At 36.7% G+C, this 27,043-nt stretch overlaps 1 protein-coding gene and 1 pseudogene across 2 annotated transcripts in view; one reads left to right on the plus strand and one right to left on the minus strand.

The window, feature by feature from the left end:
• The window catches only part of Pola1 (DNA polymerase alpha 1, catalytic subunit), a 319,474-nt gene that overhangs the window by 128,151 nt on the left and 164,280 nt on the right, over positions 1-27,043 (minus strand).
• Positions 9,171-10,789, plus strand: Slc30a9-ps1 (solute carrier family 30 member 9, pseudogene 1; annotated as a pseudogene).

The following is a 27,043-nucleotide window of genomic DNA, read 5'->3' on the forward strand; positions in this document are numbered from 1 at the left end:
AAGTGAATTAGCGAAAAATGAATTCAGTGAAGATTTTTACATTAGAAGCCAAAGTTAGTACAGTTTCTTACTAACAAGGTACTATCCATCGCTAGAAATGAAAAGTTAGCGTTAAAATAACTTGCTATGTCTTTTATGTACCTGTTTAGATTTCTCCCTTCACAAAGCAGATAAAAGGTTCCCCTTTCTCTCTGTGATTATAATTTGCTGTTTGCCTTAAAGAAGTAATTTCTTGAAAATGTACCTTCCTTGTTAATAAAAAACTCAACTCCAAAAAAGTAGAATCTAAGAGCTGAAAAGATATAGCTTGATATTAAATTATATTTGTTTCTATTAAAACAACTTTCAAGTTCAGTACAAATGTTACAGTAAATCACTTCTTTAAAAAAAAAAAAGATCACAAATGTGTTTTTTATAAAAATCCAATCCCAAACATTTTAAAGGTTTTTTTATTTAAATAAAAACAAAGACAGACATTTCAAGCAGAAAACTAGCATAGCCTTTCTGAAGACTACATTAAAGCTTAAGTCTAAAGAGAAGCAAAAGGAAAATGAAGTCCTTATGTTAATGCAAGGTAGGCAGGGAACGTGGAACAAATCAGTCTAGAAATCTGAAGAACTCTAGATCAAAAGGAGATCTAGTCATAGACTGTTTCTAAATTAAAACTCTTCATGAAATTAATACAATTTAAAAACTCCACTATAATTAATACAAAATAGAACAGTCTCCTGCATTTATTTAAAATATCCATTAACTTGAAAACAAGGAAATAGTAGTCACTTTATTGCCCAATAATCTACACAAATACTAAAAAATTATCAAGCTTTCAAAGATACATGATAAATCTGAGTTAAACTGTTTAACTGTTCTAAACTAAACCACTTGCACAAATTCAAGAAACAAAATCAAATTTACTGATGCTATATAAACTATGAAACATTAAATTAACTGCTCAAAATATTTTTCTTTAGTTTCATACTCAAACAATTAGGTAACAATCTACATTAATGCTCTAAATCAGACAAAAATTATTTTATCCTTGGAGTAACATATTGGGAAAAATCTTTTAACAAGTCCATTTTAAAATAAAAAGCATAAAGAAAAAAATCTTAATATGCAGTTTGGTAAAGTTCGAGTCAGCCTTTGAACAACACGTTTACCTATCCAGTAAAGCTTGTGTTAATGCGATGTAAGAGTTTGGCAAATTCAACTTTAATGGAGCATAAAAGTGCTTTTGCTTGAAAGTGAGATCATTTTTAAAAATTCAAAGCATGATCACTTTCTCTTTTTTCATAGAACAATCTGATACAAGCAGCAAAGCTTAAATAAACTAGAAACATTTCAAATGATCCATAAAGGATTAATAAGCACCGCAGGAAGTCCTATAGGCTCAGCGTATACATTTTCTAGCCACCCCCCCTTCCCAGATGGGCATGATATGAAATTCTAAACAGAAGTCAAGTTTCAAAGTCTCTAAATGTTAAAGGGCTGCTATGTCAGGGTGAAAGGTCGTAACTAAGGACTCTCTAATTTGAAATGGATCAAATTCCAGTGACACTTGGATTGAATCATGCAAGCCTAAACATTCAATTAAAAAGGTCTTCTTGCTGATGGTAATAGCCAGTGGTCAGAAGCAAAACTCAGGCAAAAGGAGTAGCAGCGAGCTACAGGCCACTAATATAACAAGGAGTAGCAGCGAGCTACAGGCCACTAATATAACAAGGACAAAATGACAGCTATTATTTTGGCAGAGATAATCTATGCTGAAACACAAAACACAAATGCACACAATTTCTTTCCATACAATTTTCTTGTCTTCCCACTGACTTCTGTGATTACCACAGAAAGCAGGGTTCTAAACACATTTCTCAATTGAATCCTCAATCAATACAGGTGAAAAATTAAGATGGAGGATACGGGGAATGCATTATAGCATTAGTAAATGCTGGCAAAATGCACTGAACTTATCAATATGCAGAGAAGTAGGCAAGAAGAAACCTTAGACACCTAAAACGGATCGCATTGTTGTCACCCCAAAGCTCAGTAATATTGCCTGAGACCATCAATCTGAAATTCTTTTCATTCTTAGGTGAGACAATCTTACTTTTTAATCTATGCATCTATTATTTGAGAATAAACATATCCCATAAAATTCAGTTTTAATAGAATGTGTAAACACTTTCTTTTCTTTTTATCTTTTATTGAATATTTTTTATTTACATTTTGAATGTTATCCCTTTTCCTGCTTTCCCCTCTCGAAAGCACCTATCCCATTCCCCCTCCTCCCACTTCTATGAGGATGTTCTCTCACCCACCCACCCATTCCCACCTCCCCACCCTGACATTCCCCTACACTGGGGCATCAAGCCTTCACAGGACCAAGGGCTTCTCATCCCATTGATACCCAACAAGGCCATCCTCTGCTACATATGCAGCTGGGGCCAAGGGTCTGTCCATGTGTACTCTTTGGTTGGTGGTTTACTCCCTGGGAGCTCTGGCAGGGAAGGGGGTCCCAGGATCCTAGGAAACAACTTTATTTTCTATAAGATACAATGCTAGCTTTCCCTTACCTATAGACAAATTTACAACTCAGCACTAGGCTTGAAATGGAAGTCAGTAAGAACATGACATTTTGGGGCTGGGGATTTAGCTCAGTGGTAGAGCGCTTACCTAGGAAGCGCAAGGCCCTGGGTTCGGTCCCCAGCTCCGAAAAAAAGAACCAAAAAAGAAAAGAACATGACATTTTAGTGAGCACCCTGGTTTATTCATGAAACTCTCAAAGAGAGGGAAAAATTCCTTATATTTTATATATACTCTAGAATATGCATTATTCTGAAATTGACATTTTATTAGTTCACTGACAGAAACACATATTATCCTTGCTTTGACAATGAGATTTACTTTCTAAAAATGAAATGTAAATAAGCAAGAAAAGTCATATTTTAAAATACCAGTAAATACTAGGACTAGTAAGAGAAAAATATTTAAACACAGAAAAGAATTTGTTTCAAGCACTGTCTTAGGTTAGAACACAACTGTCAACAGCTGATATTCTGATGTGTTAGCCCTCTCTGAGAACAGAGAGGGTCCTTACTAAGATTTTGGCTATTTTGTTGCTAATTCACACCATCTATAGCAAATGAGTAAAAGAAAAGAAGCAGAATCAATTCAGACATCCACAGTCACAAATTCAATCAACAACTCAATATCTCTTTTATTCTTTTAACTTTCTATAAATGGATAGACCAAGATGCAAAATGTCATTTCTTTACGGAACAAGTTTTTTTTTTTAAAGCATATATGGGCTTTGGCTTTGAAATTATATTTCAGCTGAACACATTATCCTTCCAACATCAACTGATTTTCTTCCTGTAAGGTTCAAATTCCTTATTTATGAGGCACCACCTTAAAGGTACTGTAAGAGTTGAGTGGCACCATGTACATAGAAGTGTTAACAAAGTATTTGAATGATGGCTTAAAAATATTTATTTTTTCTTTCTTCTGCTCTCCAGAATTCTTCAATGTTAAACTGAGTAAATGATTTGTCAAATAAAACAGACTTTGATAGACTATATTAAAGAAATAGAGAAAAACATTATATATATCGAACTTCTGAAGAAATTCAGGACACAAAATAACGTTTCATGGGTATGATGTCTATAAAAAACTTCCTAGAGATTGGCCTAAAATTTATTATGTGTCCCATCCTGGCTCCTAGTCCATGTGAACCTTCCTGTCTCAGCCTTCTTAATGTAGGGTTATAGGTGTGGGCCGCTATGCTGGGAAGGCCTTGGGTCCTTAAGGCTGAGGATAATTTAAAGAAACGTGGCAAGCAGACAAGGACAATTCTGGCAGTCATAAGAATATAAGGCCTGATGAAAGGAACAGTTATTTGACAGTGTTGCAAAGGAAAGTGTGTAGGGAGAACAGATGGATAAGTTAATGTTTCAGAGCCATAATAAAGACTTACTCTACATTTCTGCATAGATATAATTAAACTACCACAGCTCTCACAAGGATGCACGAAGTTTGTAGCATATTCTCAAAGTGCTATATAAAAAGGGATAGGAATGCTACCTAGGAATCTAAGGTCAAAATTTATGCAAATCAGTTTAATTTATATGCAGCATATTCTAACCCACAAAGGGCAACCATAACTGAAAATATCCTGGAAAAAAATTGACGTGCTACTTACAAACCTTTGTTTAAAAGCATAAAGGAAGAATACACAAATGTAAAAGTGAACACAGGTGTGTAGCACGAATTGAAGCCTAGAACGGAAGGAATGTGTTTAGATCAGCCGTGAAGGAAAACTTCTGAACATGAAAGATGAGAAGACAGCCCAGCAAGAGATTGCCAGCAGTACCATTAATGCAAAATATTCAAAGATTTCCAAAGCCCTGGCAGCAAGATAGGTTTCTCTAGATACAGTGTTTTCGCATGGGTGACCTACAGATGACATGTTAGTTCTACAATTTATGACTTTTGGATTAAAGCTGGGAACAGGGTGTCCTTCCAGACACAGAGAGCCCTTAATGATAGCACAGCTACAAACTGAACAGTGATCAAGAGTTACCAAACTCAGAAAAACCTCTGCAAATACTCCCTCAATTATTTCGCCCCTTGGACATTTTGATGGGAAACTACTCATCGATATTATTCCTTTTCCAACATTCATTTTATAGAATATCAAGATACAATCACATGTTGACTTACTATGCTAAATAGGAAGGGCCTCCTTTGATTTCCTTCCTTTCTCAGGACCTTGGCTTTGTGTTTTAGAATGCCAACTAGGTTTTGAAAAGAGGTTGGGGGTTGGGGGGTGTTCTTCCCTTCAGTGGAGACAAAAGATAGCAGCTATTTCATTCTTCTGTGTGAGTATGTTACCTCCCTAAATTCTCTCACCACCACATTAAACTGTGATTGTCACTAGAGGTCTGAAAAATGTATTACATTTACCTGTTATTTCAAAAAGAATTAGTAAGCAATTAGAGGGAAAGGAGAAAAGTAGGGCAAAAATGTTTCTGTTTTTTTCAGACCGGCTAACATTTTGAGAGTTTAAAATGACTAGAAAGGCAAACTGTTAGGTATTCAGAAGGAAAATGTGAATGTTTTCCCAAAGGCATTATTAACAATTAATAATCATTACACTGGTGCCTTGTTTACCTGACCTTGTGTAAATTCAGCAGCCTGGTAATTAGACCCAGATTTTGCACATTTGTATATTTCTATGCATAGATTTGACTCATTCATTCATCCATTAAAATTTGCTTGACAGACATAGATGAATAATCAAGCTACAATTTGTATTTACTGGATTATAGAAAATTGCCCAAACTGTTAAGTTCAAGGAAAGCGCATTCTTGCCTCTCTCTTATGACTGATGTAAAAGCAATTACATATCAGAGGATTGCCCCAAAGCTCTCAGAAGTGGCACTGCTTTTGCATTCTGGGGTTTTTAACAATTTTTCCCTAAATGTAGAGACTGTATAAAGATTAACTCTAACAGAGGAAAGGAAGTAACCCTGTGCAGGTTAGTTTCTCCTTTAACTCACTTCACTGCCGTTTTAAAGGTCCTGACAACATTCAGAATGAGCAGCAATGTGTCCTAAGAGGACAAAGGTAAAGCTAGTGAAAGGTTTGAACAGAAAAAGGCAATGTCTGGAGAGGTTCATGTCACTTTTCTGAAACTCTCTCTAGCAGAGTGGCAACAACCTGACCAGCTCTCTTCCTAACTTGATTAATGAAAAATAAAGATACCGCCTGATTCTTTAATTAATGTATTTTCATTTATAGGAGAACAAGTTTCTGAAGAATAATCGCATGTTCCATAGCAGCCAAACACACAATCATGTGTAACTGCATTCTACTGTATTGCATTGACCTGTTTTCCATCACTAACAACCATCGCTAAAATAATTTTTAGCCCCAGGTACAGTACTTCTTCTAAACAGCAGAAGACAGATACAACAGATCTTTCTCTTCAACAACTACTTTTTTGATTATCTACTCTACAAGAAAAGTAATTTTTCCTGACTTTTAAAAAATTGTATACAGAGAACAATAACAGACTGTTTTAAAGCTCTTAGATCTTAGTCCAAATTTTAAATATATATTATATATACACATACCCATATGTAATTATGTTTTACATAGTCTTTCCTAGGGAAAGTTGGCCATACAATTTCTTAAAAGCCCACTAAGATTTCTTAGCACTGTTTTAAAAACATACTAACATTTATAAAATTCAAAATTTGGCTTTAAGCATATTCCTTATTAGATACACAATTAAATAAAATAGGTGCCATATCCAGAAGCTCAAAAAGCAGAAAGGGTCCCCAAACTTCCAAAATACGCACCTGGCTAATTTTAATGGTACCAAATTCTAACTTTTCCCTCAAATATCCCATATCTTTCTTTGCTATAAAGCAAATGCCAAGGCATGATGTAGATCAGACATTAACATCTGTGAAGATGGCCTGAAACAATCAGATTATCAAAGAACCAAATTAAACTTTGGTTTTCAAAATGAATTGCTCTTTACAGTCCACATGTTTGTAAATATAAAACAGAAATTCAGATGCTTTTAGTGAATGCAATGCCATATAAACCTAAGTATCTGCTGAGTCACGGGCCTTGAGTTTTTGGCACTTTAACAGGCATTTAACAGGAGTCTCATGTCGAGAAGACACAGTCTAAGCAATCACTTCATTTGATAAAACTGTGACCTTAAAGTCAAATACAAAAATTATGTCAACAGTAACAAAACAGACAGAGGTGGTGGTGAAGGGGTGCTATGAGATTTTGAAAGAGATAAAGCTTTCCCTACTGTGTGACCTACATAGTTCAACTGTTCCCTAGTCTTTTGTACTTCACTCTACCTGATAAAGGGAGGGAGGGCAGTACAGCTGTTTTACCAACTAGAGTGATGGCCCAACCAAAGCGTCATCTAAACTCATGTCCTTTGTCACCTAAACTCATGTCCTTTGCCCTAGCCTTCCTGTAGTTGCTTCTACTGGCAACTTCAAATCAGAAATGAGACTCTGCACCACAATTGTGCCAACATATTTAATCTAGTAAATGGGAAAACAGTTATTTTAAAGGCATAAAGCTTGAAATCAAGTAAGGCTGCACAGGTCTTATAGGGAGCCCTTAGCTGTTGAACTCTATCTTCTACCAGTCCATTAGGTACACTGTAGTCACTAGTTAGGTAGCAAAGAAAAGAGGTTCTAAGTGCTAAGGAAAACGGATGAGATAAAGTTTCCCAAGGATTCTTTTGTAATTCTGAATTTAGACATTCTATCATAAGCCATGTTGGAACTTATACTCATTTCTCTTAACCTGTTACCAGGTCCAGTGAGTATGTGATCAATAAACATAACACCTGAGGGGCAGAAAAGCTAACCAGGTCTCATCACTTTTTTTTTTCTGAAAGAGTGAACTTTGTGCTTGCGAAGGCTAGGGAAGAGAACACAGAAAAAGAAACAGATAGCATACTGCTAAGGCTTTCTCAAAAAAAATTCTAGCTATTTGATGTGATACCAACAAGAAAAAGATACAGCTACCAGCTAAGGGAAACTATAGAAACAGGACTCTGAACAGCCTTTGCTGTTAAGAAATCAACATTTCTACACGCTACTCAGGGTACACAAAGCATCCGACTAAATAAAAGAAAAGATCAGCATCTCTTCCCAAGCAGCAAGCCAGAAACACAAATTAAAAATTGAAAGTGAGGGAAGAACAAAAGAAAAAAGAAAGCAAAAGGAGATGCTACCACTGCCACCAACATCACCAACTCAGCTGTGCCACCGCCATGAAGAGACCTCCCCCGCCCTCTCACTGCATCCCTAAGTTTGTTCCAACAATTTGTTAAAACATGGTGGATTGCTATTTAGTTCTGGGCATGCAGAGACATGCCCAACCTAAAAATCATATTATAAACAGGCATTTAAATGGAACCCCAACAAAAATCTTGAAAAATAAAGAAGAAACAGCAGAAATTCAAACAAACAGCTGAGGCATACAAGGTGTCATAGGATAAACACGGGTCATCTATGACAAATAAAGCAAAAAAAGATTAAATGGCGGAGGAGATGGGGGTGGAAGTCATTTTGATAGTCCATTTGAGTTTGGCTTTACATTCCAGAGCCCAGATGATATCTTCAGTGAACTTTTTTGATGGAAATTTTCACAACTTCTTTGAAGACCTATTTGACGACATTTTTGGTAATTATTTGTCCTTGACAGTAAGTGGTAAGTAAGGAGTAACTGCTATGCTTGGATAACAAGTAATTCAATGCACACATTTTATGGAAATGTTAAACAACAACAAGCACCATTTGATAAATAAGAGGAATTTTTTTGAAGATTTCAAATGAATAACTTTCTGGACGATTATACCTAATCAAAAGTATTTATAAAACAGCTCATCAGAGCCCCTATTTGTCAGAGACTTCTGAGTTTGTTGTTGGGACCACAAAAGATCATTTTTTGTCTTTAAAATGGTTGTAACCTCTATATGCACTTTGCTTTAAACAAAACGAAATGGAATCTGAGGAGAGTCCTGTGAACCTTGATTAGTACACTAAGACAAGATTATTTTTCTAACACCAGCATGGATCTGCTTCAACTTGTGTTAAAATGTGAATAGTCAACCTGTGATGTTAATTTAACATTGCCAGATGAATCTTCTCCATAAATATTTCAATTTTATTTCCGGTATTTCGTAAGGAAAGCTATTACGGTATCAATGGTCATACACTTCTGGTTTAGTATAACTTAAGGATGTTTCCTAGTTGTGCACGGATACTGGCAACCTCATCCGTTTTACTACTGTTTAAGTCTGTAATGTTAAGCTTAGGTTTTAAACAAGCAGGTAATATGGGTTCTGGCCTTTTGCTTAAAAAAAATGCAAATGTGTTTGATGCATTCTTTCATGGGAAAAATAAAAGTGAAAATAAAACATGTACTATATATGTATGTAATGAAAAACTGAGTTTAACTTATTAGATTCCTAAAGTGACTGATAATGAAAAATAGTAAAAGAGATTAAAGACACCTTCCTAGGACAAACATACTCTCCAGTGGCTGCAGAGTTGTTAATTAGTAAGTATTAGGCAGGAGGCAGTGTCCAAGTGAGGGCCTCTGCCCCACCAGGCTGCCCACACTGCATGCACCGGTGCAGCTGGGAGGCACTGTGCAGATGCAGTGGCCCACGGCTGCAGCCAGGGATGGGAGAATTTACTGACATTTGAAAGCTTTACATACATGATTCCCAAAATTCGCTCACATATATCTATTCTAAATCAAGTCCAAGTTGTACTCTACAAATGTCCAGAAAGTAGGGCAGAACTCACAAACTCCAAGAGCTGATAAAGTCCCATCACTTATGCAAACAGCAGAAAACATAAGCACAGAACGCAAAGCTCCACTTAAGGAAGATCCTCTCCAAATAAGAGTCAAAGCAGTCCTTAAGGAAAAGGAGTACAGATAAAAATACACTAAGAATAATTTCATCACTGGACTAAGAGCAATAAGTGAGTTCTGACTTCAGTTCAGTGATTTAGAACAACTTGGAAAACTCAGGCAACAAAGCCCCCATGATGACACTGAGTCCTTCACTGTGTTCTTGCGGTCAGATGTGAAAGCAAAAGCTCTGGGCGTTTGGGGAAGCCTTGAAGCTCTTGGCAGAGAGAAAAAATGCGTAAAGAAACAGAAATAGAATACACAGAGTGGCTGTTTAGAAAGCAAAGAATACTAAGAGAATATGGTGATTTCTTGGAAATAAAAAGCCACACTTCAGAACGGTCTCAGTGTTCCTTAAGGGAGCAGGGTGGTGGTTGCTATTTCCATTAATGGCTTAAACAGCTTCTTTAAATTTCTTGCCTGGATTTGTACGGCTTCAGCAATGTGTTCTCAGAAGCTATACCCTCATTATCTGATACTTATACCGTGCGTTTGCTAGCACTGAGCATCAGCAAGTCTGTTCAAACACTAGATCCTTCTTACCAGGACGGCTTTTCAAATATGTGCTATGTTTCTTCATTGATTAATGGTGTTGGTATTTTCATGATGGGCACAGGACTCTGCTGGTATCACGGAATCATGGGATTGCTTCATCCTCAACCAATATAATCCTTTCTATGGGCATATTGTATTTTATCAGGATCTTTGGTGTCTGAAGGAACAATAACTCTTGTTGCCACAACTAAACTTCATAGGAGCACACAGGTCAAGGGAATATCATTTTATAAGTATGTTATGGAGAGCCATGATCTGAGAACAAATGTTATTCTATTGGAGGACACTGCAGCTGTCTTAGGACTGAATGGGCCTTACCTCCATAACAGGCAATCCATTGTATGACAGCCTGGGTTTCTTGGGTGAGGGTACCTTACTAGGTGTGGTCTCGGCATTCCTCATCTCTACTAACACAGAAGCACTCCCAGAACAATCAATCCATCCAACCAGTGCAAGCACAGTGGCTTACCCATCAGTAAAAGCAATTCATGATATTAAAGTCACAGATCTGGGATTAGGGAAAGTCAGATTTAAGGCGGAAGTTGATTTTGATGGACGAGTTGTTACAAGATCATATTTGGAAAAGCAAGATTTTGACCAAATGATGTAAGAAATTAAAAAAGTGACAACTCCTAAACAATTAGAAGCCTTTATGCTTAAACATGGAGAAAATATTATTGATACTCTAGGAGCTGAAGCAAACAGGTCCGAGAAAGAGCTGAAAAATCGAAACCCTCAAGTTTGGCACATAGACCTTGAGATCCTCTAGATCCGGCATGTAGATCTTGAGATCCTATAGAAAGGATGAATGAGTCACTTGGGACATGGAGATGTCTTCTTCCCCACTGAAGGGGTCAGTGCCTTCCAGATGGATGCGATGTGTCTTTCATGTGCTGAGCAACTGAACAGGCTACAGAACTCAGAGTCCTCTCTTCTAATCATGTCTTTGTGCTTCTGTAGGGACACCCACAGTCTCATTTGAGCCAGTCTGTGTTGAACCATGAAATCATGTTTTCTTTTTTAACATGGTACCACATGTCCTGTGGACTTGAAATTTGGGTTACAACTGAAAAGTTTGGTCCACCCAAGTTCTAATCTTGAGTGTTCTGGCTAAACCTCTGTGTGGACTTTAAACACTCACTGTGTTTTGAGGGCTGTCTTTCTGGCTCAGTTGGGAACGGATCTCTGTGTACTTTGTAGTTTTGACCCGAGCACTGAGAGGGGCACTGTCTAACTTCATTATCCGCAGATGTCCATTCCAGAAGCAGCACAGTTACTGAATGGAGTGAAGACATTTCTGTATCTTTCAGATCACAGTAGTTGCCATTTTGTAAAATTTCTTCTCTCTTTCACCTTTTCCTTATTTGGTTGAATTTTGCAATGTTACAGACATAATCCTAGATGTCTGACTGTTTAAACTGCCTTCAGTGCCATAGTGTTATTTACTGGGAAATAATGCATTGCAAATATTTTAACATTCTGTAAAATGGACGTGGGATATTTATAATTTTATAGGCAGGATAACATTTTGTATTTAATTTATTTAAGAGAAGGCCATACTTGTGTAAATCTGAACTTTGGGATACCTTTTGCTTTGAGAGAGCAATAAATCTCTTAGACTGAAGAAAAAAAAAGAATAATCTCCCCCCACCACTTAATATAAAGTCTACATCCATAGATTTTGTGAATGTTCCAAAAATTACTCCCCTGTACGAATACATAAGTCATGTGCCTTCCGTATCCCAGATAGTATACTTTTCAGAGGTAACATGAAGTGAAACACAACATTATGTGATGTGTAGCTCAGCAGAGACAATAACCTGGTAGTAGGAGCCATCACAGCCATGTGTGTGATGGCTTAGGAGAGTATGACAGAGGTAATACAACGTATTTTGTCTGAGCTTACTGAGGAAAGTATTCCAGAGGAGCCACTGAAGAGGGAAAGAGGATCTGACCAAGTAGGCATTGCTGTGGTGTGGGGTGTGGTTTTGGCACAGAAGAGCCAAGTGAAGCTGTAGTAAAGCGTGTATTTTGCAGGAAGAAGCTTTCTTACAGTACAGAGGAGATAGTGTAGATGGAAGGGTAGAGAAGTTGCCTCATGGTCTAATGTAATGCTATTCAAATCTTAGTATGGAAGAAACGAGCAAGTGCAGATGGCATTTAAAGCAGGAGACAGTAAGGGACATAGACCAATGGGGGAACTGAAGACTAAGAGGCCAGGAGTTGAATTGAAGTTCTAGAATTTGAGGGAAAAATATGTAACAAAAACAAAATATAACCTCATAACTCCCAATGTGAAAATCTGTTATCATAAGTTGGAAAATACTGGATGGTATTAGTCTGCCTATCTTACAAGAATCTTGTAGTTAGGAAGTATGTAAAATATTCTGAAAACTGTTTTTCTATGTACTGTGCAATATACAATGTTTATGAACACAGTGGAATAGTCACTCTTGTTGAGTCATTTTTCTTTTGCTCAATGACAGCCACAGGAGGAAACAATAATAACAACATTTGGGCAGGAGGGTCTAGACAGCCTTTCACAAATTCTGCTAGCCCCTGGAGATAGCTTTTTAAGACTTTCTCATAGGAACCCTGAAGGAAATCAAAACATTTCAAAAGATGTAAAGTCATATATTTTCATTCAAGTTCCTATATACTGAAGAAGCATCAAAGCCGTATTGCTATTATGTGATTCCTAAGAGAAAACACTGAAAAATACAAAACCCTGTCTCCAAACTGTCCTTTCTATATACACTCACTTAGATTTATAAATCATAAAACAGAAGAGACAAGATTACCTATTGTTTGTAAAGTGTCTGAAATATAGTAGAACACTTAATAAGGATGGTAAAGTCACATTAAAAATGTGTAACTGAAATTTTGCTTTTCTATAATTATTTCTAAATACAAAAACCCTCATTTTAAAAATTCTTTTAAAATATATAGTTAACTTCTTGTGAGTGTGAAAACTAATGTATTTCTTAAAATTCTCATATATAATCCATAAAATTCATACTAAAATATCCAATGATTATTTTACATTAGACTAGAATTGCTCAAAGGTGTTCTTTTGTAGGGTTTAATAATCCCATGGGAGAATTTACCCTATAAATTCTAGTAACATATCAGTAAAGCCACATCATCGAATACTCTAAAAATAAAGCAAAAAGAAACCAATCACCTGCTCAGGTGATTCAACATGCAGCCATGGTCAAGACAGATCATCTTTGTCTGGAAAACAGATAAGGAAACAAATGAGATAAAATGCTAAGGTGACCGGGTGTGAGGGAGCTTCACTTTAGAACTTGCACTTGGGAGACAGAAGCAAGTGGATCTATGAGTTTGAAGACAACTTGGTCTTCTTAGTGAAAAGGAAGCCAACCAGAGCTACAGCATGATACCGTGCCTCAAAAAAAAAAAAAAAAATCGTGTGAAGAAAGATTCTATATGTAGTGTTCGTAACTTCAGAGAAGTCACCTGAAGAAAAGACATGAAGACAGCACTGGCTGGCTGGCTGATCACTATAACCATCAGTTACTGGTTTCCACCAACAATATATAAAAGTTTCCTGTCCATGCCTACAGAGAAGTTTTATGTATTTTTTATAAAGACACTTGTACGTTCCTGGGGAAAAGTTCCATTATTAAGACTGACAAGCCATCTACTGCACTAATGACTTGTCTCACCTGGGAAGAGTAGGTGAAGGAGGATGACTATAATGAAAACACACAGCATTCTCAAGGAATCAAGGTTTGAATCCTCTATTATGTTGTACTATAGTCCTTTGGTCTTCCATACATTTTTAGAAAACAGAAATGACTGGACAGAATCAAGATGCCTAGAACTCATGTACTTAATCATTTTACCAAGTAGCAATATGAATTCACCCTTTTCTGCTTCCTTTTTAAGGAACTACTATTTTAATTAACATAATATATACCTATTGTAAAATATTTAAATATGACAAATCAATGTGAAAATTAAAGAAAAATTCACCTACAACTTTCATCATTCAGGTATAATTTTTGTCACTTGGTAAATCTTTTTTAGAAACCTAAGTAACAAATTCATATAAATGTATGAACCTTTACAAAAGTAACAGCATACTTATAAGTTGACATTCTTTTAAAAGGCATGGCAGTATTATAAGGTTAAATGTTTGCATGAGTACATAGATTTATGACATAAAACTTAAGGGCTGTATCTATGCATGCATGCATACATGCACATGCACACTTTGTTGAGAACTGAATGATTTAATTTTAACTTTCTTTTTTTGGGAAAAATAGTTTGCTAAGTGTTATATGACAAGTCGTTATGTGGTAGGCAATAACATGAGCACCGCCAACACCCCACACATAACTTTCTGAATTATAGAAATACTAGAACAAATAAATGTATACTTCTATTTCTAGATACCAGGAATACAACTGAAAACACCACTTAACGCTTAATAATCTCCTACAGGAATGACCACTTAAGTATCAATCCAGCAAAACAAATACAAGCCTGTGGAGGGAAAAGCACCAAATGTTAAGAGCTCAATGAAGAGTAAAGTACACGAAGAGAAAGTACTCACAGTGGAAGCCTCGACAGAAAAATAATGCCAATTATTCCCCAAATAGGGCAGACTTCATACTCACAACAATCTATGAAGATTACTTTGGTGTTGAAGACAAGTTCATCCCACACTTTCACAGAAATGTAAAAGGACTAGAATGGTCAATGCAGTAAATAAAACAGAATACTTATGCTACATGTAAAGCCACAGTACTCTGAAGTGGAAATTTACAGTTTCTTTGGAAAGTTGGTTGTGTTGGATGGCATTTTGCTGGGGGGCAGACACATGAAGGAATGTTCTCCTGAAGATGACACAGGTGAAAGGATGTTTTGCTGAAGCAAACACGTTAAGGACCCAACAAAACTGTGGGTGGATGATGCTGGATGGTATTGGTATGCCTTGCAATTCCTTACTGATCATCATTTGTCATGACATTATAGAAAGAAATGCACCAAAAACTTCTGGGGCTGTTCTGATAGCTACAGACTCACATGCAGTTTTGCTAAGACAGACTCATGTGCTAAGGCCAGAACCCGTGGGAGGATATGTGACATTTGGAGGATCCAACAGCTATGAGGCCTGCAGAGCTAGCTTAGTAACGCTTCTTGGTCTCCTGTCTTCATTTCTGACCTACACTTCATTGAGAGAGGTACGGCAGAGAACTGGCATCCCTGATAGCCCTGGTTGCTCCTATTGACTCATGCCTACTCTATGGAGGCCTGGTTGTTTTTGCTGAGTCATGCCACTGCTGCTGACTCATGTTTGCTATCCCAACACTACTAAACTAGACTGCTGGTATATCCGTGAACTGTTTGCAAGTGGATCAAGCTGCCGCTGCTGATTGAACTGCTGATTTCCTGACAGTGCAGATGGGATTTGCTCCAAAGAACACTTTCTAAACAGGTTCACTCCCCTGTATCCTAATAATCTTTCTTTTCCACTACCTCTGGTGGGTGGTGGGCTAGAAGAGAAGTTAAAGCATTTAAGAACCATTATTAAAAGTAGGGCCTGAAAAATAAAAGCCAACAGCAATCAATATTGACAAATTGATAAACACAAAGATCAGTGGAAGAGGGGAAAAAGTCTAGAAATAGTCCCATCCTAGTCTGCACAAAAGATTATTGACAAGGACACAGAGGAAATTCAATTCAATAGAGGACAATCTTACAAGTAAGCAATAAGCTTGGATAAAAACTCTAGCACAAGACAAATGTTTTATCTAGATGGTGTGTGTGTGTGTGTGTGTGTGTGTGTGTGTGTGTGTGTGTATACCCTTCAACATTCAAGTGACAGTGTAGAGAACAAAAATACTGATTTATTGCATTTAATAATAACTTAAAAATGTTGCTCTGTGAAAGACTATTTTAACCTACTGAAACAAAGCAGCAGTGAGCTGGCTCACCAGGTAAAGCATCCGCTGCCCAACCAAGCAGCTCTAACCCTGAATTAGATTCCCAGAACCCATGCAAAGGTAAAAGAGAAAATTTACTCCAGAGACTTCTCCTCTTGGGATTTCCATATACAGCATGTGCATCCATCCAAAGAATAATAATGATTTAAATTGATTTTTTCTTTGGTACAGGGCTTCATTATACAGCTCTGGCTGTCCTGAAACTTACTATGTAGACCAGGCTATCCTCAAACTCAGAGATTCTCCTGCATCTGCTGTCCAGGTACTGGTATTAAAGAACTATGCCACTATGACTAGGTAAAAATATTTTTACAGAGACCAATGCAAGCTACAGACTTGGAGAAAACACTTATAAATCACATATCCAACAAAGGACTTGTATTTAGATATGAAAAACTCACAAAACCCAACAATAAAAGGCAAGCAACCCGAATTTAAAAAAATGAGTTAAAAATATTTCATACACCAGAAAGACAGTGCACCATTTGAATGGTTGATCCTCAGTTAGTATAAGAGTTGGGGAAGAGGGGTTGGGGATTTAGCTCAGTGGTAGAGCGCTTGCCTAGCAAGCGCAAGGCCCTGGGTTCAGTCCCCAGCTCCGAGAAAAAAAAAAAAGAGTTGGGGAAGGATGAGGAGATATGGCCTTGTTGGAGGAGCCGTGTTACTAAGGGTGGACTTTGAGGTTTCAAATGCCCAAGTCATTCCAAATTAGTTCTCCGGCTGCCTCGTACTTATAGACTAGATATAAGCTCTCAGCTATTGCTCCAGAACCATGCCTGCCTGCCTGCCTGCCTGCCTGCCTGCCTGCCTGCTGCCATTTTCCCAACTGTGATGGTCATGGGCTCTGCCCCTCTGGAATTAAATGCTTCCAAATTAAATGCTTTCTTCTATAACTGCCTTTGTCATCATGCTTTGTCATGGCAACAGAAAAGTAACTATGACAGTAAGCAAGTAGCTGCATGAAGACTTCAAGATTACTAGGCATCAGGGAAATTAATATTAAAGTCACAAAGACATATCACTTCATGCCCATAGTTCAAATTAAAAAAAATACCAAGTTTCAACAAGGATGAAAGATAAACGGAATGCTTGCATAGTGCTAATAGGAATGTAAAATGATATCATCATTTTGAAATGCTTGGGAGTTTGGTAATGCTTAAAAATTTCAAACACACAACTACTCTATGGACCATCAATATTGTTCCTAGATACTTATTCTAGAGAAATAACAACTTGCTCATGCAAAATCTGTACACAAATGCTAACAGCACCTGATTCCATAATTGTCCCCAACTGGAAGCAACATAAATCATCTTTAAATGGTTCGAACAAGTACACACCCACAATATGGTATAATATTCAGCAATAAAAGAAAAGGCCTCTATAACAAGACAGTCTCAACGGCTGAATACCGTATGGATTCGTTTAACATTCCTGAAAAGATAAATCTGTAGTGATCAGAACAAATTTAGTAGTTGGAAAGAGAGTGAAGTGATCTTGTTTTGTGGTGGAACTGTTTTATATTTTGAATAATGGTGGTAGGTATAGGAATCTCTCTATACATTTACTATGATTTGCAAAAGCATAAACTGCTATGGATGTGGGTAGGCTAAAATGGATGTATGCCTAAGTAGGAGAAAGTTATCCTTAATGATTTAAGACCTCAAAGTAATTTCTGATGAACAGAATCAATGACTGGTAAAATAAACTTTGGAGATTTTCTCTATCCTTATGAGTCATTGAGAGGAAATAGTGAGTTGACGTAGAGTTAGTTTTTTTCCCAAATTGAGCTATAAAATCTGAGGCCCCAATATTGAGTGGTTTTCTTCAGTATTCTTTGGAGAAATTATCCTGATAATTTCATTTTATATTCAAATCATCTGTTGTCACTTTGCAAAGTAAAGAAGCTACTAACTTCCATGTACACAGCTCTGAAACTGACAACCTATTTAGTATGGCAGCAAATAAGATACTGCCTTCCAAATAAGGGCCCCCATTCTCTACTGTGACAACTGGTGACAGTAGTTACATAATTTTATCCATTTGTCAATACACAATACAATATGCTACAGGGGATTTCACAATGAAATTTGCTACAGTAAAGTTTATTGTAAATGATTAAATATATATTAAAAACAAATCAAAATCCTCCCTTTTAAGACATAAAATACATTTAATATAGCAGTTAACACAAAAATAAATATAAAAATTAAAATAGTCCATATTCTTAGTAATGAAGACAATCCTTATTAATATTCCGATGTCTAATTATTTTTTAGACACATATCTAAGGTACACATTTTTATTGCATAGTTGAATAATCTTTTATACAATATTTGTTTCCTTATTTAGCACATTACCATTCCCTGTTTCTTTAATCTCACAAAACATTGTTTCAGATCATTGCACATTATACTATTCTGATGATATGCCTTAATTTAGTAATAATTCATTCTGAGATATGTAAGTCACATCCATTTTTCACTATTATAAGCAATTACTCATCAATATACTTTTGTATACAAATTTTATTTTTCTCCTCTTTAAAATTTACTGTACGGAGTTTGGAGTATGTACACGTCTGTGCATGGGCATAGGCTTCCATACATGGGAGCTGGAGGAGGTTGGTGTCCTATTCTACCAATTCTTACCTTACTCCCTTGACACGGGGTCTCTACTAAGCCCAGAGCTAAGCTGGGCAGACAGTGACTGCCTGCCTCATGGGGTGCTAGAGTTATGGGTATGCGGGCATGCACATGACTTTTTATACTGGTTCTGGAAATTTGAACTGAGGCCCTCAGGCTTGCACAGTAAGTGCTCTTAACCCACTAGAGCCATACCCACAGGCTCAAAGAGTCTGTTTTTAGGAGAAATTGCTAGAACACTAGCAAAGCTCTTGAACCCACAACTAAAATCCCATAACTCTTTTTTGAATACCGTTCTTTTTCATTGTGTTTGCAATTGTACTGATGGTGCAAAATTGGATGTGTATAATAAAATGTCTGGTGTGTGGGCATTAGTAAAGGCAGTGGCTACAAATTATACTATTAGCTTTTGTACTCCTTATCACCACACACTCACAATACCATACCTGGTTCGTTTAGCAATACCATATCATCAAGGGAGCAGACTCTTAAGAAGCTCAACTCTATGTTTGCAACCCTTTTATTATCATATGCAAAGATAGTGTCTTCAGGATAAACACTTGTACAACTGGCTGAGTTGGAAACTATTTTGTTCAGAGAAACCCATTTCTACCTGAAAGAGTAACTGATAGAAACTGTGGTTATTCAGACCAAAGTACCTACCAGACATTTTCTCAAAAATGAACCAACTGTGCCTGTCACTTCAAGAAAAATCAACTGACAGTATGACCAATGATAAAATCCCAGTGTTCAATGCATTTTCATTGGAATATTAATATAGTGTTCCAATATTTAAAAGTTTTTATAATGAGGCTGATTTAAATATCCTGATTTTCAAAAACTGGATTCTAAAATGTATCAACATTTGGAAAACAATTATAAGCCACTTAAACAATATTTTCTAAATAATCATTCCATGTTACAAAATTATGCATAGATAAATGATCCCCTCAAGGTTTAATACAGAGTAAACATATTTAAATCTACTATAATATAAGAAGATGAAAGACATGACTTAATATCCAACATTGTGAGCAACCTTTAAGAAACTACCTTAGGCAGGGGCTTAGCTCAGTCAGTAAAGTGTGTAAGTAGAAGTATACAAGTTTGACCCCTGTACACATGAATAAAAGCTGAGCAGAGTGGCATGTGTTCCTGTAATCCTAGCAGTGTGGAGGTGAACACAGAAGGAGCCCTGCGGCTTGCCAGCCAGCCAGTTTAGCTAAATCAGTGAGCTCCAGGTCCACTGAGAGACCCTGTTCTCCAGAAAATAAGGTAAAGAAGCTAGTGAAGAAAATACACCACCCAACACAATCTTCTGGCCTACACATGCATTGGCATACATGTGAATGTGCAGCCATGTACACAAGTGCATATCTATATGAACACATATACATACCCAGCCCCAAACAAATTAAAAAAAACTACTTTTGGTATAAGATTTGGTGCAGTGACCAAAAAAAAAAAAAAAAAAAAACAAAAAACAAAACAAAACAAAACAAAACAAAAAACAACAACTAACCAGCAGTTAAAAGAGCCAGTAAAACATGCTGCTTCTTTCCCCAACAACATTCCTGTGTCAAACAAAATTTTCTTTACAAACCAATAGCAAATCAAATCACAATATGCGAAATGCTAAAGATATGAGAATTCAGCTATATTCTAAGACAAGTAAGAAATAAATTTAAAAGCTATGTAAAACAATACAGCTGTTTTTATTAGACTATTTATGAAGTTATTTTTTCACAAAATGGGCACTTGTTGAGATAGGGTTCCATGACAGAGCACTGGCTGACCCGGAACTCACAATATAGATACCACACTGTCCTTAATCTCACAAAGACATTCCTGCCTCTGCTTCCCAAGTGGTAGGATTAGAACTAAATGCTACCAACACCCAGCACTTAAAAAGTAGTATATTTTATTTACTAATCATAAATGGATTTATACATTAATGCCTTGGTTTTTATTTTTAAGAACTAATTCATATTTAAAAACTCATTGGCATCTTTAGTATTTTAAGAATCTACTGGAGTCCTAAAGAAAAAGTTTGAGAACTACTGAGATACACTACAAAAAATTGTTTTACTAAAAAGTCTTCAGTGCTTCTCAAGCTTCCCAATGCCGAGACCCTTTAATCCAGCCCTTCATGTTGCACCAGTTACAAACTGCAGTGTCCATATCTGTGTTTTCTGATGGTCTAAGGCAATCCCTGTGAAAGGTACTTAGACCCCTATGTGGAGAATTGCTGTTCCAACAGATCTGGAACATAACTACATTACTAAATGGAACACTGTAGTTGGAGGTCTCAACTGCTGTCTGCATGGTCTCTAAATCCTTAAGTATACATATAGAAATAAATCCTGAGGGGTGTTAGTTTTATTTTAGACTGTAGGTATCCCTATTAGTCCTGGATCCTGAGAGTATCCAGGTTTTAAGCAGCACCTGAAAAGCATCGTTCCTCTAACAGCCAAGAACCCTGAAGCACCTGTATTGCCTGAACGAGCTCTTTTAACAACCAAGACAGATCATCCCTTTGAAAAATTATATTATGCCACAAAGTAAAAGCCACAGAAAATTCTGAGTACAAGTTATTTATTGCTTTACAAAATGTTATGTTGATAGCACAGATGTTGTATGAGTGCATGGTAAAGTCATCCCTTGATAAGTTCAAAACGAACCAATACTTATCCATTAAAAGAAAATAAGTGCACTCAATTCCCCCCCCCTCTCTCTCTCTCACACACACACACACACACACACACACACACACACACACACGTGCGCGCGCGCGAAAAGCAATAAATTAATTTTCTCCTAAACAGACATGAGATCATTCCATTTAATGCAAGACTAGGTTAGATATTCCTATCAGCAACTATCTGTAAAGGTATGATTTCACTTGTGGACCATAATGTACATACAAGCCAAATATGAAAGACAACCACTGCTTAGGGTGCGTGCTTCCTGTTCTGTTGACACACACAGCAGAGAAGTGATAGTTCCACTTTGCCTCTTGAAGTCACAGAGGTCAGTGGTGTGAAAATCTCACTCTTGAAAGGTTAAATGAAATCTGTTCTGGTTCAATTTCTTACTTTACTACAAGAGAGTAGCTATAGGTGACTGGAGTTAGACTCTATGTTGAGTTTTCCCTAAATAGACAAGGTTAGAGAAATCAAACTGCAGAAAGAAATTCTGTTTTGGCACATCAGTTTTCTAGGTTTCCCTGGTTGTTGTCATGTATTTGACAACTTCTATGGCATTTCCTCAGCATTTCAAAAATCCGCCAATTTTTCCTACGGAGGTAAATTGCATCAGGTGATGCTGAAAGTCGAGGTTCAGCACAAGTAGACCAGCCAACTGCTGGGTGGCCATAATCAGAAGTGACAGTTCTTAATGTCTATCCTCTCCAAATGTGGTGTGGATCTCCTATGAGTTCCACAGGGTCATGGTCCAGTTTTGAGCCTACCAAAAGGAACTGATGCCATGAGGTTATGATTAAATGAAATAAAAACTAAAGAAACTATAGGAAAATGTTGATTATTTTCTAAAAAGTCAAGTGGCAAGTTGTATCTATCTAAAACTGTTTGCTTGTTAGAACTCCTTTGCAGCAGCAAACATTATCTTATGATTAATTTCTTGTGTAGAACAACCTATCTAGCATGTTATAGAGGATGGGGTGATCTGTATTTCACTTAAATTTGTACAGTAATAAATTTTCTTAGAAAAAGATTCTATCCAAACTATCATAAAAGCTGTTTATTAATTTTACTATGTGAACACTGCATGAAGTTACACCAAAATGTTACACTCCACTCAAAACTAACTAGCTTGACTTATACAAATCTAAGAAAATTCAGCCATTCACAAACAAAAGCATACCACTTCTCCATCAACGGGCTTGGTGTTAGGATACTGGCATGTCTGGTGTTCATTTATGTTTAATGTACCAATCAAATGGTGTGAAACCAGAAGAAACAACAGTTCTCAGGAAGTTCTTTTTCATTTTAATAAGATTTAGGATGAGTTTTATGGATTCCTAAAGAAATCACCTCTCTTTAAGCACCATTGGGCAGCAAGTATTGGGCTGCCCAGGAAGCCGAATTTTTGAGATAGATATCTATTGCTTCTATGTTGCAAGCCTTTACTACCACTTATAATTATGCTGTTAGTGCCTTTCTAAAAAGAGAAGCTCAATTTATTCTTTCTAAATGTTCTACATATAAAGAAGCAAATAAATAAACAATAATTCCCCCACCGCTTAAAGTTTAAACTATTTTGAACTAATGTACCTGTGATACTACTGCATATCGCAACCTCTAACTTAAAAGCTATCAGCCCACATCACCACAGGTAAGAAATGAGAAATTTTGAGGGTTATTGAACACTGAATATTTGCTGCAGAACAGCAGAGAGTTACTGAATGCGACTGCATGGCTCTCGAACAGATCCATCGTACAACATCATCCTCAGAAACAGAAAGGAGGAAGGCAATGGCAACGAGTGCCCACTTAGTAAGTAACACATTTGCTGGGGTCTGAAGTGAAAGGCTCTTTTGTCTTGCATTCATCAGGTTTGTTTACTTACTCTCATTCTGTGGATTCCTCATAACATCACTCTTGCTAGGAACCATAAGTGGTGGTTGCTCATGATGCTAAATGAGTATACATTTTAATGAACAGTTTAACCAATATTGTATTGTGGTATCATTTTGCTTGGGTGTAGAACATCATGCTTGATGGCTCGTATTAATAGTCTGGGCTGATATTAATACGTTTTGAATTCCTCATAAAAATTGGTCCCAATGAAATAATAATGTACTTCTTCCTCAATAATACAATAAGAAGTAAGACAGAGAAATAGATAGAGAGCAGCAGTAACAAGGTAACAAACTAGGTATCAATCTCCCCACCCTGACCCACTGTCCTCAAATTACCCAGTTAGGCATAGGACTTCTGTAGCAAGACAATGGAAGTATTATACTTAGGCAGGCTGCCCACTCTGCGTTGTAACAATACATGTGGGTACTGATTCCTTGTCACATACTTGGGTTGTGGACAAAAAGTTAAGGCTACTGAGGTGTGAATAGGCATTTATTGAAGCCTGCAGTAATCAACAATGCAAAATACCAAAGACAGGATGCTTTGAGGATCTTAAAATAATTGTAGAGTTTTGTATTAACTTGATATCAAATTTGTATGTCACAAATAAGCCCTCTTGTCAGTGTAACAGTGTGAAAAAATAATTTACAGAAAATACTAAAAATACTAACCTTTATTTGTTTGTCCCTTGCTTATCAAGCATCAAGAAACACCCACTATAAGATGAAGGGCTGTGGCAGAGATCACTGATGAAACACAGAAGGTATAACCTCTGTCCTCAAAAGTCATAATTCAGGAATATTCTGAGATTATAAAGCCTAGAGCTAATTTCTAAGAAATGACATCACTAATTCTGGACCTAGCCACTAATCAAGGGCTACCAGATAGCCAGTACTTACCTGTTCATTTTTTTTTTAGATGGAGGAGCAGTCCTATGTGGGGTTACCAATATCTCAACATTCAAAAATAATAGCAAAGAGCACTAAGAAACGCTCTTCTGCAAGTACCCAGAGAGACAGGAAGACTGGAAAAGAAACACGCTTTGCCCTATTCGAATACCTTAACCACTCTATAATGAGAACTGGGGCACACATTTGGGTTTACTCTCTTCATTGTGTCTGTCACAGGTTCCACCTTTGGAAAGGTTTGACTCCATGTAAGTATTCAAATAAGGGTTCAGGCCACATAGTAACTGATAGTAACCAGACACGCCACCCCCTTCCTAGGTACTAAAATGGGTTTAATTTCCCGCTCATCAGCAAGGCATCAGGATATGTTAACATTTCAATCTCAGATTCGCTTTTTTGGACAGTTGAGGGGAACACTTCAGAAAGGAACCAGCTAAACAAACTTCCCAGCAGTACTTGACAGAGCTACACCTATTCTTCCCATTTCCAAAGCAGTGGAGAATTAATTACCAGTTCTATGGATCTATTGTAAGTATAATAGACTAAAGAGCTATCACAGACACATTTATTGTAAAAGCACAATCCCAAGAGTGTCTAGTGGAGGGCCAAAACGATTAACACAAATGCTTTGTCAGATCAAAGATAAAACCTGCACCGCCCAATTGAGGAATGAATTAGAACAGTGGGTTATCTTTCAAATTAACCAGGGCAGTTAGTGAGGAAAATTTCATGAAAGTGTAATTCTTAGCCTTTGTGAATCCACACAGCAGGCATTCTGCCAGCTGACAAGATGATGAAATTTTCATGCTTAAAAAAAGCCCTCTTCATTTCCCAATTTAGATTAGCTAGTGCTTCTCTCCCTTTGTGTGTGTGTGTGTGTGTGTGTGTGTGTGTGTGTTTGCTCTTGGGGAAAAAATTTAAGGGAGGACATGCTATCAATTTTTCATTCTAAACTTGAATCTCAAAAAAAATCCTTAAACACTTAGAGATTAATCTGCCTTCTTATGATTTAAAAAAAAATCAGTTCAGTATTAACAGAGTAGCAAACACAGCTCCAAGCATGAAATCAATTTTGAATTAAGGCTTTTTTATGCCATGTCATTTTTAACATTTCACCAAACTTTGAAGTAAAATACAAAGTTGTCTTTCCTAGGTAAATTAATACATTACTGAAAACTGTGTTTGTTCAGTGTCTTGTACATTTCTATGCATGTGAAGATGTGCATGTTAATGGAAACGAGGATTCCAAGCCTACACTCAGGGTTGTATAGAATGAACAAAGTATCTCCTACTGCTAAAGGAGTGAGTATTAAAAGATTCCGCTGGGATATGGATCGGTTAATTCTGAGATCCGTAGATTTGGGAAAAGGTCACTCATCCAGTCAGGACTACTTATGCACGAATGAAGAGCATATGATGCATTTTTCCAAAATGCTAATGATTTAGAAGTATACTTTGTGAGTCTAATTTTTTTTTCGTGGCAACCTAATTTCATAGTAATCTAAAACTATGTTCCTTGGCAGGTTATATGGTTCGGTCAAGTGCTAAATTTCACCTAACTTTCTTCCAAGTTCCTCCTCTAAGAATGACATCTTTTCATGGTGTACATTGATTTCTCTTGCTGTAATTCTAAGCTAAAATAAATATAATGTTATCTGAGGTCCACAAATAAGTGCTTCTTCTGTTCAGTGAGTGTTTTTGAATATTATAAAATATGAAGTAGCCATTTTGGTAACATGCTTCAGAAAAAAATTCATTTAATCTCAGTATTTTATCTCAATATCCTTTCAAATATGCTTGCTGTGTAAGTATCTAGATAGATTGCCATTAATTATCAGACATCACACTAAACAGTGTCACTTGAGGCTTGGTTAACCAAAAAACTCAATATCATACCCTTCTGCTGGCAAATGTTGCATTGTGTCTGAAGACAACAGAAAATAGAACTGTCTCTCACCTACTTTTAAAATATACTCTTCATATACAACCTCAGCATGATACCAAGAAAAGAAAGGAAGGAGTTATTTTTCTTCTATTTGGTCACTTATGATTAGATCAGAAAGTAGAGAAGTTTCTCATTTTTGAGAATCAACAGTTCTACCAATCTCTAAGGACAAGAGTAACATTTGGATATTTTAACTAGAAATATCTTAACAAAGTCAATCAAGTAAGCATTTCAAGTGCAGAAAAACTTTCACTTGTTTGTTTCAGAGAAAGTTGGTGGATAAGAGAAAGTAAGAACTCTAACAACTTCATTTTAAATACCTGGTTTCCAAAAGGTGATTATTTAGCTTACAAAATGCTTCTGTAACAAAGGCGGCCGCCGCCACCACCGCCGCCACCACCACCACCACCACCACCACCACCACCACCACCACCACCACCACCACATACAATTAGATTACAAATTCATCTTTGGGTTTGGACACATTCTAATTATATGGATCATTTTTCTTCCTATTCTCAACTTAGTCAAAACAGCTAGGAGCTAGAAGCATTGCTTTTATCATTAACATTTCCATGGTGAAGCTTTTGATAGACTAAACACAGATGGAAAAGTCAGGATTCGTCCCAAGAGTCAAGAATTATACTTTGCTCAATAAGGCCTGTAAATGAGAAGCTGAATAGTTTTGATTTGGGTTCTTCATGCTAAATAAAGGTCTAACATTTCATGAGCTGAACATCTCATACACTGCAGAATGTGAGCCCATAGATAACCTTTATTTCCATCCAGCTCTTCATTAAGTCCAGCACAGCTTTATTCACTAAAACTTTGCAGAGTTTCCCAAAATGTAGTCATAATTATTATTTAAAAACAGGCAAACCTACTTATTTTCTTTAAATGTAAATACAAATTATTCCATGCCAAATCATATTGGGACTCTGCGTTCTCA

The sequence above is a fragment of the Rattus norvegicus genome, chromosome X (genome assembly GCF_021556685.1).
Source record: "Rattus norvegicus strain SHRSP/BbbUtx chromosome X, alternate assembly SHRSP_T2T, whole genome shotgun sequence".
Lineage (NCBI taxonomy): Eukaryota > Metazoa > Chordata > Mammalia > Rodentia > Muridae > Rattus > Rattus norvegicus.